The sequence below is a fragment of the Armigeres subalbatus genome, chromosome 3 (genome assembly GCF_024139115.2).
Source record: "Armigeres subalbatus isolate Guangzhou_Male chromosome 3, GZ_Asu_2, whole genome shotgun sequence".
Taxonomy (NCBI): Eukaryota; Metazoa; Arthropoda; class Insecta; order Diptera; family Culicidae; genus Armigeres; species Armigeres subalbatus.
The window spans coordinates 114,031,570-114,049,659 of record NC_085141.1 but is presented as its reverse complement, the minus strand read 5'-3'; the positions used below and the strand labels follow the sequence as shown (position 1 = coordinate 114,049,659).

At 37.5% G+C, this 18,090-nt stretch overlaps 1 pseudogene; it reads left to right on the top strand.

Moving 5' to 3' along the window:
• LOC134221900 (ejaculatory bulb-specific protein 3-like) overlaps positions 1 to 13,827 on the top strand; it is a 15,368-nt pseudogene extending 1,541 nt beyond the window's left edge.
• The last annotated feature ends 4,263 nt before the right edge of the window (positions 13,828 to 18,090 follow it).

Here is an 18,090-nt window from a genome sequence, read left to right as displayed (position 1 = left end):
TAGTTACGTATTATTGAAATAAAATCGATTTCTATTGGCATCCGATAATCGATCATAATTAACTTGGTAGCCTGGAGGTATGACATGGATTGATAGATCGGTACATGACGGTATGATCTGTCTGAGTGAGTGTGATTCACTACTGTCGTGAATATCGCGACATCTTGTGGTGTTATTCTTGAACCTGTTCTGTGTGCCTTTTGAAACAGATAGCTAATCTTCCTATTTCGGATTCTTGAGCCTGGCGGCTCGATCATTGTAGTTTATAGTGAGGCGGCCTGTTGCTTATATTGAGGAAGTTCACTGCATCTCTCTTGACAGTTTATTTTACACATCGGCGAGGAACAGTGGCGCCGGGAGTGGGTGGCAGGACATGTCCTACGCATGAAAATACCTGGGTAGGACAGTCGGAGCATTGTCCTACCCATGATTATGGTAAGAAAATACCATATGGATGACTACAAGATTTAATCTTATCAATATTGTTTCAATTTCTAGATCTATAAAATATCATTAAAACGTTTCACAGTTAATCAGAGGTTGAACTGACAATTTTTGATAGCGTTTTGATATAAATGCCGAACATGAGTCATATTCCGAACACTGGCGTTTTAGCGCTCAACACTATATCTTTCATCGGTTTTCCGGACTGAGTATGAGGATTACAAACGAATTCAAGCTCATGGGTAAAATACACAAAATAAAGCCAGAATGGCATTTTTAAACGTGTTTGGAATATGAGTCATGGAATTTGAGTCAAAACGGTAAGTGCTTCCACAGAAATTTGTTCAAATATTAAAAGGAGATCTTCAAAGATATTTTGTAAAATGTGGTAATTTCATGAGTATTTTGCAATATTTTCGTATAACTCCGATGCTTTCTAGAAATACACACAGAAAAATTACGAAACCTCCTAAGAAATTTTGACAAGGATTCTGAAGTATTTAATAAATAAATGTCTACAGTCTAAAGAGGATTTCTAGCATTTAAAATCCGTTAAATTATAAAAATGGGGAATTTTTGCAAAATTCTTGAAGCGCTATCAGGTATCAGGTATCAGAACGTCGGCTCAGGAGGCACGTTCCCCTCAATTTGGGAGATTTGTGCCATCGCCTTCACTGGCCTTTCTCATCATTTACCTGACGGAAAAGGAAGTGAAATGGGGAAGGAAGAGAAGTGAAGTTGGAAAGGAGAATGGAACAGGTTTCTGGAGAAGGAGGATACAATCAATAATACATACATACGATGCATTTTGTAAAGAAGCATAAATATATGGATCCATCAATGAATGCATATGTATTATCCACACGCATTAAGTTAGTACTAAGAGGGCACAAAAACACTGAGTACGTAATAATGGATGAACGTCAGAGACGAAACACAGAGTGGATGTGAAAAGCATAATGTGAATCCATGTAGTTGACAATTTGTTGAAAAACTAAGTGAAAACAAATATCTTATAACCCCATCCTTATTTAACCTCAAGTTAAGATTAAACAAGAGTAGCCGAAGCCGAACGTCAAAGACGAAACACAGAGTACACTGTGAAAAACGCATAAGGCGAATCCGTATAGGTGACAAACACAAAGGACATTGTAAAATTGCATAATGCGAATCCATATAGGTAGCAATTTGTTGAAAACTAAGTAAACAATATTTATAATCACTCTTATTTAACCTCACGTTAGATTGAGCAAGAGTAGCCGAAGTCGAACGTCAAGGACGAAACACAGAGTACACAGAAAACGCATCATGCGAATCCATAGGTGACAATTTGATGAAAACTAAGTTAAACACTTATTCACAACCCCACTCTTATTTAACCTCACGTTGAGATTGAATAAGAGTAGCCGATTATCTCGGAGAAGGTCAATCGCCATAGCTCCGGTAGCGCAGCGAGGGGTTACACTGTGAAGGGGCCCTAACCATTTATTCGTAGGCACGGTAAGCATGAAGCCGCATCACACCGATAATTAGGGTCACCTGTGGTGGACTTTACCACTGGAACAGGTAATCCGTGATGTTATTCTTAGCCAGATAACCAGCTGCCGACATTAATCATCTAGGCTGTTCGTGGAGAGAAGTTGACATTGACTTTACGTCAACTCTCAATTGGCTGAACAGCCTGTAAGAAATTTGTTCAAATATTAAAAGTAGATCTTCAAAAGATATTCCTGTAAAAATGTGGTAATTTAGCGTATTTTTTGGAATATTTTCGATAACTCGATGCTTCATAGAATACACACAGTAAAATTACGAAACCTCCTAAGAAATTTTGACAAGGATTCTAGAAGAATTTAATAAAAATGTCTACAGCCTAAAGAGGATTTCTGGCATTAAAATCCGTTAAATTATAAAATGGGGAATTTTTGTAAATTCTAAAGCGCCAACGCAGCAATTACTGTAAAAAGGTTGCAGCAATGTTGCCTGGGTTTACGAAAGAATTCTTGAATGTTGTTCACCGGCATTCACTAGGAAGTCTTCCGGAAAGGAAACCTGAATGATTCCGGAAGATTTTTCTCATTTAGCAGTAATCACAGGAATATCTGTAAAAAAACTTATAAATTGCGCTCGAACTTGACGAAAGGTTTTTCGGAAGTTTTATGCAGCAAATCACCCGCGCACATTCTGCATGAATTTCCAAACCGTTTTCCACAGGAATTAATGGAGGAATGTCCATGTAGTCTTTTACATTTTCCGCAGGTTGTTTTTGAATAATTTACTTGAATTTTCATCAAATTATTATATTCAATTTATAACAAAATTCCAGAATGAATTTCAGCTTAAGTTCCTGGGGAACTTTTGCAAGAATATAGGATGAATTTCGAAGATATTCTGAATATTCGAAGCTCTAGAAATTTTATAATTCTAAACAAGTTGCATAATTTGTTACTTCAGAAAAATGCCGTTTCGGCAGATTTTTTGTTATTTACCAGTTTATCTATCCATCAATTATGACCCACATTTTTTGCCGAATTCCACTGACAATAATAGAACAACGAATGTTAAAATCATCATCTCATTTAAAAAGCGGTGCGTATTGAAATAGTTTTGACTGTTTAGTCCTTGTTTTTATTCAGTATTTCTAGTGGTGAAACTTAGATGGTCGGTGGGGTTGTTAAATTAACTGCGATTTTCTTAGTCCTATTATCAATTTGGTACAAACATTACAATGTGCAATTGAAGCTTTAATCATATTTAAGTAAATTATAACTATTATATTAATTATATTTAGTATAATTAAAATTGGAATATTAAAACGACCTCGAAGAGAAGACGCTTAGTAGATTGTAGAAACCAAAATTGATATTTCACGTGTATTTGCTTAAAATTTAGTTCTGGTCGAGCAGATTTGGCGCGAAATGGATTTCATGTCGCGCGGATTTAATTTTAGTCAGTGCGATTTGGCGGAAAATATTTCAGGATCTCCGTAACAACCCTGAATTTAACTTAGCTAAGACTGACTGTCTGTCAAAGGATGCTTCTCGGTGACTGGTCAAAACTGGTATAAATGGCGCTACGATCCAAGTGAATAAAAGTTGGTATTCATCACATGCGGCTCCAGTCAGATGGGAAAGAAGAGGAATGTTGGTGTGTAGTTATTGTTGCTACTAGAGACGAGAAAACCTCAGAATTCCAACATTAGCACGGAAAGGAAATCTAGTTATCTGTTTAAGGTAGATGACCAAAAGTATAGATCGAGGGTTCACTTTGAAAATCATGTAGCCATTTCACATTATGGATGTGAGTTGTATAGTTTTCGCCAAACTCCTGTCTATAAGGCAGAAGCGGTAGTCAATAGACTGTCGAGCTCTGTCTCATAAGTTGAGAAAATCAACAAAGATATGAGAGAACAATACGCAGAATATGCGAATATGAAGCAGTTGATTGTAACGATGATTGTAGCACATGCGGATGTCTGTAGGCCTGAAGATAATTTGAAAGCTTCTAAGAGTTTAGGAATCTGTAGGAATCGAAATACACCCGTTTGCATAAAATCTTAGAAGTTAGAAAGAAAACTGAAAACTGTAAATAGTACTGAATTTTTAAGATTTTGGACGATCAAGCTTCACTGATAGATCGTAGCTGTTTCTGAATATTCTAAGTCTGAATATCTCAAGTTCCGAAGTTAGTGATACACCCAGGTGTATCACGAATTCATATAATTTCTCGGTTAACCTAAACTTTCACATCTTCTTAAATGCCCCCTGATTTTTTTTGATTTTTTGTGAATTTTTTGGTGGGATTAACTTATACTTCATTGACGCTGAAGGTTTAAACGACCAAAACCAAACCGTGTAAAAGAAAACCTGTGTACTTGAAACCATCGAATATTTTATAAAATTTAAAGACTGTCTAACAGGAATTTATAATATCTGAGGATGTCCGTAAACATCTCTAGATATTCGAGGGATTTCGGAAAGTTCCTAAAAGTATTCAATAGATTTGATATCCCAGTTTTGTCCTACCCACGTCTCGGAACGTAAGGCGCCTCTGGCGAAAATGCAAAACTTTTCACTAAGACCCGCACTTCAGTATTCCCGGCAAGATCGACATAATGGTTTTCAGTTGATAGTCAAACCCATTTCGTATGGACATATTACAGTGTCGGGGAAAAACGCTACTGCATCTCTCCGCTGATCAACGCTTATTATCTTTCGCCGACAATCGTCGGCTCTCGATACTATGATATTATGGACTGCTTAAGGAACGGCCTCGACACTCTGTTTAGTGAGGGTCTGCGACGTTAGGCCCAGACGTTAGGCAAAGGCGCCATCCAAAAAGAAAGTGAGTAAGTCTCCTAAACATCCTCCCTGGACAAACAAAGCTCTTAAAAACTTAAGTCCCTTAAAAGGTCCGCTCTCAGAAGGCACAGATAATAACCATTTAACGAAATCGATTATCACATCTGCAAAGTAAGTATAAACGCTTGAATAAGAAGCTCTACCATTCCTTATTTACACCGGATCCAGTGTAGTCTGAAGAAGAATCCTAAGTTCTGGTCCCACATTGATGAACAAAGAGAAAAAAGGCTTCCGTCTCAATGCATCTGCACGAGAAACAAGCTTCTACATTGCCAGCTGTATGTCAACGTTTCGCGAAAAGTTTGCCTCGTTTTGATGAGCATGCCAGAGATCAACAAGTGTTAGATGCTGCTTCAAAATTCCTCAACGCTGCTGCTGTTGGTCCTCATCCCGAAATCACCTGCAACGCCATCGAAGAAGCTTGTGCACGGCTCAAAAGTTCCTGTAATCCTGGTCCAGATGGAATTCCTGCCATCATACTGAAAAGATGCAGCCGTTCCTTCGGGGCCTCTATCAATTATTTACAACCGCTCTATTCGCACTGGATCATTTCCCAAAACTTGAAAAATCTTTCGTTTTCCTGTATTCAAAAAGGTAAAAGGAACGATGTTACAAACTACCGTGTATAGCAGCCTTGTGTCACATCAAAACTATTCGAGCTTATTGTTCTGGACTTTATCAAACACAATTGCATTGACTATGTTTCACGGACCAGCATGGATTCGTAGCGAAACGATCGACTTCGACGAACCTTGTTGCATACACATCGCTTATCATCAAATCCATGGAAGCACACAAACAGGTGGATGCAATATACAAGATTTCTCAGCTGGTTTGACACAATCAACCACAAAATTATGATTGCTAAGTTGAACGTCTTGGAATTTCTGGATCACCTTGGACTGGCTTAATTCCTACATGAACGGTCGCTCTATGTCGGTTAAAATAGGAGAAGCTACCTCGTACCATTTTCGTGCTTCTGGTGTTCTACAAGGTAGCATATTGGACCTTTCCTATTTTTACTTTACTTAAACGATGTTAACCTTCAACTCAAATGCCAAAAATCTTCATACGCTGATGATTTTAAACTTTTCACGAAGTAAGTCTCCAGGATGCTGTGTATTCTGCAAAATGAGATCGATAACTTAAAACTGGTGCACCATCAATCTAAGTTTGAACCCTTCTAAATGCTCGGTTATATCGTTCCACAGAAAGCACTCTACTGTTCGTTTTGATTACTCGATAGAGGTAAATCATAAATAGGGTTTCCCATCAAAGACCTAGGCGTTATTTTGAACGTTGAACTTTAAAGAACACATTGGTTACATTACTTCAAAGCGTCTAAGACCTTAGGGTTCATTTTTCGCACGACTAAATACTTCAAAGATATTCACTCGTCTGAAAATTGTTCTGTTCATTAGGTCGTTCACACTCGAATATTCAGTTGTCATATGGGTCCTTTATTACGCAAATGGAATTCAACAAATTGAATCCATACAGCGTAAATTTGTTCGTTATGCTCTCCGTCATCTCCCTGGAACGACCCAATCAACCTTCCCAGATATCAAGATAGATGCATGTGATTGATTCCAGCTTCTAGAAGACCGCCGGAATATCATCAGGCCTGCTTTGTTGCAGATGTTGCAGTCCCATTAGATTGTCCCAGTTTTACACTCTTTCAATATTGGCATACAACGACGCCCTCTCCGTTCGATCAGTTCCTCCGTATTCCTACTCGTACTAACTACAGTTACAACGAACCCGTCGCAAATATGTTTCGTTTATTCAATCGCTGTATCATGTCTTTGACTTCAACTTGTCTCGTTCTCTTGTGAAATGAAGTTTAGTGATATATTTGAGAAACTGATAAACTTGTTAAAATTGTCTCTCAATGTATTTATTATTTTATAGTTTAAGTGTAGTTTATGTCATTAATTATTTAGTTGTAAGACCATCATTTGGAATGTATGTTTGTATTCTGTTGATGAGAAAAGATGAGGAGGTTTTGCCCATTTGAGAGAGAGCCTAAGTTAGCTCTACTCAAATGGGCTTTTCCCTTCCTAAATAAAATAAAAAAGTACGTCACACTTCTAGGGGATGAGGGTTGTTCCAGAAACGTGACGAGTCATATAAAAATAATAATACAAAATTACAAAAGGTTAATAAAAAGTGTGTGCCGGTCCGATATACGTCGGCAGCGTTTGTCCGAATTTTGATCGGCGGCGGCGGCGTTTTCGGCGTCACGCCGAAAGCATTTCAGCCATTTTAACGGCGGTGGCGTGAATCAGCAGCGATTTTTTGTTATGTTCCTTCAAGATTTTTTTTGCATTTTTCGGGATTTTTCAAGGTTTTAATTTACAAAGGAAGAATCTTGAATTCGCATGAAAATCTAATGAACTTCCATAAAATTCTATAAGTTTGTCCCAAATTTGTAAGTTATTTTCGAAATTTCCACGGGAGCTACTTTGAAGTTTCGAGAAATCTTTAGAATTATCAAGAAAGCTTCATAGAATTCAAATAAAATTGTTAGAATTTCAGCTTAAATTGTCGCAATTTACATTAGAGACTTAAAGGCTCCTAAGAGTTCTATAGAATTTCGTTGAGTTTCTGTTGAGAATTTTTCGAAATTTATATAGATAACTCTTCATATTCATAAGAGAGTGTGGCTGGTATAATGGTTGTTTTAACGTTGGCTTTCTCAGTCTAGAATAAATGAGATGCATAGTAAGAATTTCCACGGGAGACTCTAAGAAGTTTTGAGGAATATATGAAAATTCTCCGAATTTTAACGGAAACTTCTTTAGAATTTCCGCGGAGGATTGTAAAAAAATGTAGATTTCTATAAAAAAAATCTTTGGATTTCAACGGGAAATTTTTCGGAATTATTTGATGTCTACGGCAAATTCTTTGTACAGTAGACGTTCGATAACTGAAAGTCATTTAACATAATTCGATAGTTACATCAGTTTTGCGGTTATCGGACAACTGAACTTCAAACAATGTCAAAGTCGATGATAGCTGCATTGCACTCCACAATCTTGTGCACTTCTCTAGTTCATCTGACGTTGTCTGACACTCGTTTGTCGTCTAGATTGCGTCGCAGTTATTAAATGGCATTCGCTAACTGAAACGAAAACATCAGTTATTGTTTGACTATTGAACGAACGACTTGGAAAATTCCACTGGCCGAAAGCGACATAGGCCGAACGTGTAATGTACCGAAAAGTGTGTCTTCACAGGTCGTTTGGCCGAATAGGTCATCATCCGAAAATGCCGTTTGTCAAACAGAATGAGCCATTTGGCCAAATACCGTTTGGATCAACAGGTCTAAGGGAATATGTCAATAACCGAGCGGGTAATTTAGTCAAAATATCCATCCGTTTCCTAAATAGATTTAGGCAAAATTGTAACCCTCTACTTTTAAATCAATTTAGCCAAAAGTCATCTAACCAAATCCATTAAACCAAATTGAACGAAATCTATCATTTTGATCAAAATGTAGTTTGACCGAAATCCACATACATTCGAAATGGACATTCACCTGATTATTCAGCCGAAAAAAAATCATATAACCAAATAGATTATTTGACTGAAAATGCCGTTTGATAGGACTGGCCATCTGGCCCGAAAATGTGCTTTCTGCAAAACATCTCTTTCGGCCAAACGGCATTTTCTCTATAACCTTTCGGCAACGTCATTTTGGAAAATGATCAATTTAACGAACGACACTTGTCAAAAAAGGTTGCAGAAAGGACATTTTGGGCCAAATGGCTCTATCTGCCATATGACAATTCGTACCGAAACATTTTTGGTCAGATGATATATGGTTCAAACGACTTTTTGAAGTTCAAGACGAGTACCATTTACCACTACGTTTTGTTATTTTTACAGATACGTATTTTGACCTCAATCGGCCGTCTCCAGCGTCTTGTACTTGACTCGACTTTTCCGGCTGACCTGTTAGGGCAAACAACTTTTCACAATTCCGGCTAAATGCTTCTTTTAACTGCTTTTGTCCGAACTACATTTTCTGTTAAATCAAAACTTATTTGACCTAAAATGATTACAATTTCCGTTGAACGTTTAGTTTTGCTAAATGGTACTTGACTAGATGTATTTTTGTCTAAAGGCCAGTATCGAGTGGCCATTTTTGACCATATTGCACGTTCAGTGATTTATATTTGCCTGATGACCCGTTGGACCAAATGACATTTTCGGCCAAATGGCCCATTCTGTCAAAAATCCTTTTCGGCTAAACGGCATTTCGGCCAGACGACCTGTTGAGGCAAACGGCTTTTTCGGCCAAATTACCAGTTGAGCCGTTTGTCGCTTTCGGTCAATCGAATTTTTTATAAAAAATAGAAAGAATTTTCTTGTTTCAAAGTTGGTTATGCCAAACCAGCCGTCTAGTGATGAACTTACCCCTGCGAAAAAATCACTGTAATAAAGAATTAAAAAACTAGCCATCCTTATTAATCTAGATTGAGAAAGTCAACTTTAAATCATCCCTTTTCCGGTCAAATTTTCTGTAAATTTCAAAGAATACTCAACATCTCAATCGGAACGTTCCGATATTATGAAATTTTCCAGAAATTTGGACCAGCTCTTGAAAACTCTGAAGAGATTCTCATGAATCTGAACAATTTTCCTGGTAAATCCAAAGAGCTCCTCTTGGTGATTCCAAAGAGTTCTAGAAAACTGAAAGTGGTTTCCGTGGAAAATCTGAAAATAATTTCCAATGTATATTCTGGAAAAACTTGCAACATTTTTTGAGAATGTTCATCAAATTTTTGAGGTGAAATTCAAAAATTCTCCCGTTAATATCTTTAAAATATCCAAAATGACCAATTCAGCCGAACGACACTTTCGACCGAATGTCCATTTCGGTCAAAGGACATGTTCGGCTATTGAGCTATTCGGTCAACTATTTTTTTTTCAGCCAAAGGAGCTGTTCGACATAATGACATACCCGGCCAAATAACTTTAGGCCAGATACCTTAGCAAAGTCTGAAAACATAATGAGAACATATAGAAAACATATGTTGATTTTGACATTAAATTGATTCATAATATGTTTTCAAATATGAATCATCATGATTGATTATGTTACTAAATTGAATGATATGACATCAAACTGCGTATTTATTTTGTTATCGGAAACCAATAACAAAATTAGTTTTTGATTTGCTCTTATCGACAGCAGGAACAGTTTTGATTTGATGTCAAATTAAGATTTTTTGTTTTGTTATTTCAACCGATAAAACGATCAAAAAGATATCAAATTATGTAATCATAATCGGCGATTTCACAACATCAAAAGAGTTATCGATTTGTTTGCTTTCAGCCTTGTGGTCTTCGGCCAAATGGCTTCTGAGCAAAGTGAAACATAATAGAGATATAGAAAACATATTTTGATATTGATATCAAATCGAAATCATAATTTGTTTTCAAATATGAATCATCATGACTGTTTACATATTTTGATCTCATTTTGCTGTTGATTTCAATTGTATGATCTGACATCAAACTGTACTGATTTTGTTATCGGAACCAATATCAAAATTAGTTTTCGTTTTTTCTCATCGACAGCAGGAATAGTTTTCGAGATGTCAAAGTAAGATTTTTCTGCTGTAGATTTTGATCTTTTAACCGTTAAAACGACCAAAAGGATATCAACCTGAGTTATCAAAATTAGGCGATTTCACAACAACAAAATTAGTTATCGATTTGCTCTCAAGCTTTGCTCGGGTTCCTGCCGAACGACTCATTTCCGTTCAAAAAAAATTTTTGTTTGTTTTGCTTTGTTTTTACGGATACTTTTTGCAATTTTAAATGAAATTGTATGGAATTTTCTTGAAATCATTGGTGTCTTCACGTAAAGAGAGTAATCAGTAAATTATGCGGAAATTCCACTGAATCACGGATTTTCTTTAAAATTTGGATTGGCGTGTTTAAATTCAGATTGAGTTGCTAGATTTTAAAGTATGTGCTTGTGATGCACGCGTGGATTGGTTAGTTTACCTATTTCTAATCATTTAAACAATTATCGATGATAAATTGTTAAAATCAAACGCATATAGAAACTTTGACGCTTTGACGCGAATGATCTACAAAAGATGAAAATCCATCGGAAAGCGGTTGAGATATTACGTTCAAAGTCATCATATTTTGCTGCTCTCCAATTTTCTCAATCGCAAAGTGTACCCCGATATAAAAATGACAGACGTAGTCCTCCATGGAAAAACGTCAGTAATTTAATGTCAAATGGAGTGAACTTAAATCTTTTTATACAACGCAATGCAGCCATGATGTTCGATATGGTTTTAAATGTCGGCAGCTTAGAAAGTATAAAACAATCGAATAATTGGAACAAAGCGTTGCAGTTGGATGTCTTGCAGTTATCAACTTTCTTTCGTATCTGAAATGGAAAAGAATATACGGACTCAATAGCAAGTGCGTTTATTCACGTCTCCATTGCAGAAGGTATTTAAAGGTTCTCAATAGAACACGTTTTACAACTTTTCAGCCACATTTACTAACTAGATATAACAAAAGATGCTCGTTGCTACTCATGAACATAGTTCAGTTCCTCCAAACAGTGACCTGTTTTTCCAACGCAGTCCAAGAGAAGAAAAGCAAGCCCTTCAACCGACAGTGTCCTGACCAAGTCGACAATGACGATGCGATGGTCGGAGTTGGTGGCACCATGATTAAGAGACTTTTAATGAAGTGAAATATGAGCTATATGCGGCGTTTGTGACAAAAATCTTTTCCTAGGCATGAGCGGTTAGCAACGAAGCAGACAAAATGGAAAAAATCTGATGATAGTGAGCAAAAGCTTTAGCAGAAGCTTTCTGATTATTTGAGAACAATACAGGAAGTTTAAAGAAAGGAAAAATCTAATTCCTTTCTTATTGTAGGTTTCAAAGGGTTTGTTTGAAACCCAAACGATAATTGCTCATTTAGAATAAATTTGAAGGTGTGATGCCGTGATTAATATTTTGAATTCACTATTTTGGTAAAAAAACTTTGTTTGTGTTGTCATTAAGAAACATATTCCATATATTTTATTATATGCTTTTCGAAGTTGAAGAACAAGTGTTTGGCGACATTTTGCAATTGCAAACAAATGCATTGTTTGTCGACTTTATGATCTGAAATTGTTGACTTTATCGTTCAAAATGTTATTAAAACACTGATTTTGTGTTGGATGATACAGATAGAAATAATATAATATGTATATTGGTAACTTTAATGATTTTACCTAAAGACATTGTTTTTGCAATAAAAAAACTAAAATGCCATTGTCTGAAAAAAACTTGAAATTGAGTTTCCTAATAAATGCTTGGCATTTTTGGAGGTAAATAATACAACCTTTCCAAAAAAGAATTTCAGTGATAAAAATGTATGTTCTTCATATGGTCCATATTACCCACACCAGAACGTGTCAACTTTACCCCACCATAATTTAATTTCATCAAAAATATAAAAAATAATTTTGAGATACATCAATTTAACTCGCATCAATCTGTAATAGGTATATTAAGATCCTGAGGACTCGTGGTATTGGATTTCTGTTTTATAAGCTTAAACTGCACGTCAAAAATTTCATCACCAAGGAATTTCAGCCATAGTTCACGTTAAATCATTAATATATAAAATATTAATTTCATTACTTGAATGTATTAAAACATGTCGTACTCATAATTTCAAACAAGTAATAAGATCCACATTTGCAAAATTTGTAATGATTTAGACCAAACGGGGACCCCTGTCCGTTTTATTTACGTTTTTCCCCTAATTTCACACTAAAACCGAATACCGTTGTTCTTTTCTTCAGTTTCTTACTTGGCAGCATCGTCGTGTTACTTCTCGACAAAGGTGTTGTCGGAATGGTATTTACACTCATCGGGTCTTTTTTCGATTAGCCACCTTCGCAGTCAGATCGCGTTGTTTGCTGTTACAGTTTCTACACTCTGTTGCAGTGGCATCCGGCAGCTATCTCTTCAATTCATTTTCTTCGGGATTGTTTAAACCAGAATTCATCAGATTCAAGTAATTTTTGAAAAGGCGATTCTACAGTTTGGATTACATAGCTATCTTGAACGATGACCAATGACACAAGAGTGAACAGAATAAAGATCTTCATTGTGGCTGGGCTGAAAAGTTCCACTGTGAATAGTTGGAAGCACTGTGCTCATTGCTTCGAAATGTTTCGTATTTATATGGAGTTGGGTTCTGTGAAATCATTCGAATTGAATGCATCCGATACGAGACGTCATCATCAGATGCAGATTTTAAATTTGATCAGTAATAATAACTGATGATCATGAATGTCCAAATCATTTTTTTTTTCAGAAGCAATGGATCGCGTTGTCTGTTACGTAACAATTACTTGAAAATACATTCTTAGTTTATGACTAAAATTGAAGTGGAAAACGAAGAATAAATTACTGTGCTTTCGGGTAATTTATTCGAATACGTATATCACTGATGGACTTGATGGATCATTGCACAATTATATAAACGCTCCTTGTAACAATTATAGGTATCGTGCAGATGAACTCATCATATTTAGGTGCAATCTACATAATTTTAAACAACAAAACACTTTCGATCAGACAATTGAAGGTATATAAATGATAGATGCACAATATTCGACATAGTTCAATCGGTACTTCAAGAAGAACAGCTCATATTCCACTAGCCAACCCGAAGATCGTTATCCTGTTAACTTTGGGCGATGGCCATCGCCCAGGACAGCTATCCCACCAAGTACGATACATCGATGTGGATGAAATCTCAACTCGGACCGCCTCTTCAAGAATTACTTCAACCGTCTGATGGATGCTGGTCCCCGCACTGCGAAGGAAACGAACTGAAGAAGTATCTTCCGGATGCCGTTTGACTGGATGTAAAAATGAGCGAAAAGCAACGTGAGCTTACGGCCAAGGTGGTCAAGTCTTTGATTGAGAAGCGTCCGGATGAGTGGACGGCCTCCGAGGAAAGTACGATCCGATAAAACCTTTGTCGAGAAGTATCGCGACGAAGCAGCCAAGTATATCGTCGAAAAATAAGTCAATATCGGAATCAGTTAAAATGGCAAAATGTATTGGATTGCAGTTTTCATCGTATCATATTTGAATATATTTGATATCAAAATTGACGTTGTATTCGTGTTGTAAAATTTTCATGAAGAATAAAATCAGTGCATAAAAATGAACATGTTTAGAAGTGATTACATTTTTGCGGTTTTCTAAGCATAGTTCAATTTTGAACAATTCTAATGAAGCATCGGATAAATTTTAACAGAAATAAAACGGACTTACAAAAGTTTCTACACCGCATAATTACCTTGTCTTTACTGAAGTTGTTTTTTCTAGTTGCCACTATGGAAAGGAAAGCAGTTTTTGATCAAAAGCAAATAATCGCAAAGAATCATGATTGGCTCCGATTTGGTCTAATACTGTATAAAATCCTGAAACTGCTGCAAGTGCAGATCCACTGATAATTAGATTAGAGAGCATATAGAAGTCATATTGACGAATGTGCTGTGAATATCGAAAAGAAGTTTATAGCTATGATTAACTAATGCAATTGGTGATAATCGTCCTTTAGCAGAAAAAGCTGAACATTTGAATCATTTGTTGGAGTAACAGCATAAGTCCATTAAAAAAAATATCTGAAAACTGTTGTCAAAAAAATGGGTACCAAATTTCACGGTTTCTTCACTATAGATTAATATTTATAGGGGAAAATAGATCCCAGGGGCAATTTCAGGTCGGAAACTAAACCAATGGTCTATAACTGTTCTAACGAAACGGGTGGCCACTAAAAAGCGGGAATGGAATGATTGGCTCTGGAGGAAAACTACAAAGCAGTTAAGCTCAATCTTATATATGTTATATAAAGAGTTGGCCATTTTCAACCCCCCTCCCTCTATATCATGTAAGAACCATCTGGAAATTTTTGATGGGTCGTCACACTTGAAGCAACCCCTCCTTCCCCCTCTAAGCGTTACGTAATTTATGGATGTTCACATACAGTATGCATAATAATTTCCATATTTAAGTGTAAGACATATACTCCATGTACACCGGGGTCGCTTTTTACGCGGATCGTTTTTTACGCGACTTTTTTACGCGGTTTGTTTTACGTGGAGTTAATTTTTTACGCGATTATTAGAAAAAGTCTCACGTAAAAAATTGTAAAAAGTTCATTTTTGATATAAGGGGTAGGAAGTGTGGAAAAAAACAAATAAAAAAAAAAAAGGAAGTGTGGCAGGGTTCGTTTTGGTAAACGGTCTGCCGTGTATAGCGTGCAGTTTGATTAAAAACAAAAAAAATCGAAAAACGCTAAATATTTTAATTATCGACCGCACTACACGGATGCGAACTAAATTTTCACTTTCTGATTAACTCTCCACCCGCACAAAGCAGAACAAAATTTCGTGACTGGTGATCGTTTTGCTTTCCGCGCAAAGCAAAACCAAATTTCGACGACGGCCCATCGCTCTGCTTACTGGAGAATCAGAAACACGAGAAATCACGCACTGAACTGATTAACTTTGTTACCGGCCGCGCAATGCAGAACACAATATTTCGGCAGATCGCGCGATCGTTCTGCTGTCCGAAACAAGAGAAATTACGCAATGAACTCAGAAGTGAGGAAGTGAGAAGTAAGAAGTGAAAAGTAAGAAGTGAATACACTGGATTCTGTTTTTACGTGATTTATATTTTCTCAATTTTCCACTCATCCTAAATGTTTTACGCATATCAATTATCATATGATTTTTCTTTGATTTATCCTGGATTTTTTTTAAACATGTTGCGAAGAGTTTGGTGGTAAATTGAAGTCACACGCTCAAAAACACGAGCGAAAAAAAATCGTGTAAAAGCAAAATCCTGTGTAGTGAGAAGTGAGATATGAGGAGTGACAAGTGAGAAATGAGAAGTGATAAGTGAGAAATGAGAAATAATTTGTGAGAAGTGAGAAGCAAGAAGGGGGAAGTAAGGAGTGTGAAGTTAGGAATAAGAAGGGAGAAATGAGAAGTGACAAGTGCGATCCGAGAAGTAACTAGTGAGATGTGAGAAGGGAGAAATGAGAAGCGAGAAGTAATAAGTGAAAAGCGAAAAGTGAGAGATGAGAAGCGATAAGTAAGAAGTGACAAATGAGAAATTATACGATAAGTGAGATTTCGATGAGATGAGAATTCGAAGTGAGATTGAGAAGTGAGGAACAAGAAGTGATAAGTGAGAGCCGAGAAGTGGGCTGGAAGCGTTAAATGAGACGTGAGAAATTCAATACGGGAAGCGAGATATAAGATGTGAGAGGTGAGCAGCGGGAAGTGAGAAGTAAGAAACCAGAATTGAACGGAGAGAACTGAGTTGTAAGGAGTGAGATGTGAGAAGTGAGGAGCAAGAAATGAAAAGTAGTAAGATGTGAGAAGCGAAGGCAAGAAGGTTGAAGTTAGAAGATAGAAGTAAAAAGTGAGAAATTTAATACGAGAAATGAGATGTAAGATGTGAGTAGTGAGAAACGAGAAGTGATAAGTGAAAGCCGAGAAGTGAATGGAGAGAAGTGAGTTGTGGTAAGTGAGATATTAGAAGTGAGGAGTGAGAAATAAAAAGCAAAATGTAATATGAAAAGTGAAAAGCAAAAAGAGAGAAGTTAGAAGGTAGATGTGAGGTGTGTGATGTGAAAAGTGAGAAGCAAATAATTGAGAAGTGATAAGTGAGAAGTCAGAATCGAGAAGTGAGATGTAAAAAGTAAAAAAATCATATAAATATGGAAGATTTGAGAAGTGAGAAGTGTATCACGCGAATTTGACGTCAGACGTTCCATTGCTTGGATTGCAATCGTGACCTCATCATCGTTTGGCTACACTAATTGAGAGTTCATTTGACATTTCGCCTCAGCTCCTCTATAGAACTTACAGTATCTATAATCTAGACTACTTTCCTATTTGAGTACAATATTTTAACCACTACCCGGGATGCGAGCGGTTGTTGAGCTACTCGATAACATTATCGAGTTCGCAAGCGGATAGCAGAACATCAGTAAGGAACTGAAACACAACCTGCTGGTGCACCGCCATGCTGTTCGAGTCGTGAGACAAGAACAGGACGGTTTTATCAGCCACCCAGGGGAAGTGAGAAGGCCGACAAAGGTGCCACAACTGAGGCCTTCTCCTTCGTTGCAAGATCGAATATGGCCGAAGAGTCGATTGATTTCGCCCTGACGGCCAACGAGGAAAAGACTGCGCCTAACCCACCAGGTACCCACCAGACGCAAGTCGCCGGGCCGCATGAGGTTACCTCCCGGCCAGTGCCATCGACACAAGCGACCGAAAATCCCTGGCAGCAGGTCAGTATCTCAAAGCGGAAGTCGAGCACATCACGACCCATAAAGAAAGTTAAGGACAGAGTAGAGGCCTTGTTGGTGAAAACGGATAAGCATAAGTACGCCGACGTCGAGCGATTGTCGCTGGAACAGGACGCGCGAAGCGTCAGACGCACCAAGACTGGTGAAATGATTTTGGTGCTGGAACGAGAAGCACAAGCTAGCGGGACGACTCATATGTGACCAGATTTAAACACAATCAAGTTGCTGCAACCATTTTTGTCTGACTTGTGCTGCTCGGGAAGAGATCTTGGGTGACGGCGCCGAGGTGAGGTCTTTAGAGAAGACCTTCCAGTGCAAGCAACTGGACGAGGTCACGAACGCGTTGAAATGGCCTCAGTCTCCAATAAGCGCTAACTTCAGCCACCTTCAATGGACAGGTACTATTGGTGCAGAGTCGGACATGAGTCCTATGACTTTAAGGCCCATACGTAGCAACCTGTGTCGTCATTGTGGAAGGGCACAAGGCGCAGGAATGCGATAAGTCACCAAAGTGTCCATCTGCGCCAGCAAGAAGCAAGAAGGTAATCACTTCATGGGTGGACCTCCGTGTCCCATCGGAGAGGAAAACAGGAAGAAGCCATACAAGCAACACTGTTGAATCTTAACCATTGTGCATCTTTCCAGCAGCTGCTGTGGCGTGTAGATCGAAAGGCCTTACTCAAGGATTTGTTTCTTTGATAGCCATGAAGTTATGCTGCGTATTTATTTCAATCTATGTTCCACAAGGAGCATATTTGAAAGAGATCGATTAACCTTTGGTTACGCGTGTAGATCAAAAGGCCTTACTTCCGGAATTTCTTGGATGGCCAAGAGGTTATTTTTCATACATATTCTATTCTATGTACCACAAAGAGCATGCACCATATTTTAGAAGATATAT